Source organism: Drosophila miranda, chromosome XR, assembly GCF_003369915.1.
Source record: "Drosophila miranda strain MSH22 chromosome XR, D.miranda_PacBio2.1, whole genome shotgun sequence".
NCBI lineage: Eukaryota > Metazoa > Arthropoda > Insecta > Diptera > Drosophilidae > Drosophila > Drosophila miranda.
In genome coordinates this window covers 7,364,593-7,368,369 of record NC_046674.1, presented here as the reverse complement: position 1 = coordinate 7,368,369, position 3,777 = coordinate 7,364,593, and positions in this window count along the sequence as shown.

Below are 3,777 nucleotides of genomic sequence, written 5' to 3'. Positions count from 1 at the left end.
GTAAATAAATATTTTAGTTTTGTGATTTTGTGATTTGGCTCTTTGTTAGCGATGCCAAGAGAGCGCGACGAGCGTCGTTTGCCCGGTCGGGATCTCCGAGGCCGGGCTCACCATCAGATCGAGGCCGAGTTACCGTGGCCCGAACGCTTTTTCGCGGCCTGGTCCGGCATCCATTTTATAGCGGCCGCAATCGTTACGGCACTGGTGGCCATATTCATCGTTCTAAAGTATAAAGAAGCGTACCCTGGGCGAGACGCCCTGGTCGTTTCGTGGCACAAAGATCCAACGCTGACAGTCTACAACTCAGTCGAGGACTCCTTGGACATTCGTCGTATCTTCAAGCATATTGGCGATCAAGTGTTGAGCCGTAAGGATACCCTCGAATACATGCAACAGAGACTGAGTCCCGATCAAAAGATCCGTTGGGTGGCATTGGTCGGCCCACCCGGCGTTGGGAAGACCATGATAACTGATGGCTTGCGCAATACATTCCCCTGGCAGGACAAAGTCTTTTTGTACTCTTGGAATGCCAGCGCGCAACCCCTGGAACGGCGAAACGAAATATTGCAGCAGTTAATGTACCAGCTTTCAAACTGCGGCACGAACCTGATCGCGATAGATATGATCACATGGGGAGACTTCACTGTGGCCAACACCTACAAGGGGATGTTATTGAATCGCTACTACAATCTGAAAAACGGGATGAAGATGGCTACTCAAACGGATTTGCTGTTGTATGTGTTTGACCTGTCCACCGAGAATCTCGAGCAGCAGATAGAAAAACTATACAGCCGAATATCGTTCGGGACGCCTTTAGTTAAGTTCCGTTCGCTTGACATGGAGGAACTACAGGCTTGCCTCGTAGATCAGGCCAGCTTTACTACCGAATGGGCGAAGGCTACGCGGATAATACCGGGGCAGCTCGAATGATTCAACAACTGATGCTACAAACCCATCCAACCCACAAGAGGACACACAGCTTAACACTGATCCACCCAGCAGGCGAAGGCAAGTTAACAAACTACCTAATGTCTAGTCTAATTTAACTAACCTATTATCATTGTTATTTTTATAGCCGATACTCAAGAAGAAAGCATAAGTCCGTCACGATAATAGCCTACGGACTAAGGGCTCGCGCACACTATAGCTGAAAGCGGAGCTGAAATCGGCGCTTAAATCGGAGCTGAAAGCTCAGCTGATCTGGGAGCTTTTTTCAGGCAAAATCAGCTTGCAGGTGCTTACATTGTCGGCTGATCTGATTGCTGAAAGCTGAAAGCCATTGCCTTCCTTTGTCTCCTCAAGTGGCATCAAAAGTTATCATTATAATTATTATTATTATATTGTTAATTAATTACTTCACAGCACGTACAGTAGCCAGACGGAAGTTTTCTTAGTTTTTTTTTATTCCGTGTATTTCAACCACATTTCCGTTATGTATTGTATTCGTATTACTTTTATTTTACGAATTATTATTAAATTTCTCAATTATTCATTATGTTGTATAATAATAAACATTGTGATGTTTTCCTAGCGTTTACTGTACTTGGGGACATAGTATATTATATTTATTATTGACATATGAAAATGGTAAATAATACAACTTTTTTGCCCAATTTATCTCCTGCCAGAAATAAAACTATGATTCAAATATTTTTAATAATCCCGCTTATTCCCCAGCTCTGGGTTAACCGTAATTTCGCTTAACAATGTTTTGCAGCCCATTTTCGATCACTTATGAACCAATACACTTGAACAAAATCAGCAATCAGCTTGCTGAAAAAACAAACATGCTTGATCGATCAAACTAAGCTGAGCTGATTTCAGCGAGCTTTTTCAGCTTTCAGCTCAGCTCAGTCTGCAATGTGCGCACTTGCACCGGTGCAGTGTGTTTGTTTTTTCAGAGCTTATAAATCAGCTATCAGCTCCGCTTTCAGCTCCGATTTCAGCTACAGTGTGCGCGAGCCCTTATCCCGTATAAAATTCCACCAAATACTTTAACCTAGTTATAACCTCTTGTATTTAAGAGAATTTTGAAAAAAAGCGTTGTAGAAAAGTTTAGAGAAGTTCAGGATTTGAAGGAACAACATCCGTTTTTATCGCGAAAATTTCCCTACATTCCATTCACACTTACGTTTAAACCTTTTCAATACGAGAAAAAGTCATTATTACTTAGGTTTCAAATAGAGTATACAAGCGTTACCGTGTAGTTTCCATGTATCGAATATGTGATTGTATATTTCTGAGGGTCTGACCATATAAGTTATCGGTAAATCCGCGGTCACACGATTCCGACTATCACTGGGCTATGGAAAGATATGGACAACAGGTAGTATATATAAAAATACTTCGGCCACACTTTGTCACAGACCTTACGTTAACACTTAAACGTAAACAAAACAAAAAAAGACCCAATTTAATAAAGTAAATTAAGATATTTGAATCTCTTTTAATTTTTGGGGGTGGTCCTGAAAAGGACCGATTTTTTAAAGCATTCTCGGCTATGCTATCCAACGTAGACCGGATTCAGTTTGGATGTAACCATTTCCATCACTCCCACAACAATGGCCATTGCACGTTATATTCCTGCCGATATGCAGGCACAAGATCAGTATGGTTAATCACCTGCTGAACCTGGCGAACAATCACCGCACAGCTCCAAAACTCTAAAATTCCAAATTGCAAGACTTGTACGAACCTCACCTAGCCGTGCTTATACCAGGAAATTTTAAATCGTCCTCATGGTATATTATGCAAAGGGGGTGGATTTTGATTTATATTGTCTGTTCGTTTTGCCTGTTGTCCATACCCTTTTTCCTTACAAATTTCCCAGCGGGGTATATCGGTATATCGCTTTATTACGTTTTATTTGTTTGACCTTATTCGCCAAAAAACTTTTTTTTAAGCCAGTATTTAAATTAAGCCAGTCAGTAGGAAATTGATTTATTAATCGGACTAATTTATGTGGGAAGGGCTGAAAGTTCTATCTAGCTAGTAATATTCGACGGAATATCAAAAACGACCAATATTTATAATAGAACTTGAATTCGTTAGTATATTTACGGTATATTTTGAAAAGGGGTATATTTTATCGATGGGTCGGCGGTCACACTGGTTTTCTTGCCACCACATCTAGCTCACACACCTTGCAAATTTTATACTTTTCATAGTATTTTACAGTATATTTTAAGACGCGGTATGGACTCACCCTCTTGTCAAATGCACCAATGTAGAAACCGTGTAGAAATGCCACTCAGAGCCATGTCCCAAGCCACATCGAATTCCTGATCGTTTTCCATCAAAATCTCACTCTTTCAAAAATTTCGGAAAAAACAGGCATTTTGAAAAGTGGATAGCGGAGGTTTTTACACTGGCGCTTCCATGGTGCTTAGATGAAAAATAACGGGCAACAATTTTTGAATCGTCAGCATATCCCCTTCAGGTGTCGTCTTTGGTAATTACAAATGTAGTTGATAAGTAGCAAATGTAGAGTTAGCGTATGGTGAAAATTGTTTACCGGTTTTGCTTAAACCTTATTTTATAAGCATTTATAATAAAAGTGAAAACATATAATTAGCCAGTCTTGTAGGAAATTGACTTAGTAATTGGATAAAACTATGAGTTCAGGCCTGAGGGTCTTAGCTAGCTAGTAATATTCAACCGAATATACAAAAACGAGGAATATGATAGAGCTTGAATACAAATAATTTGTCAGTATATTTACGGTATATTTTGAAAATGAGACGGCATATTTTGGTATATTTCTGAGGGTCGGACGGT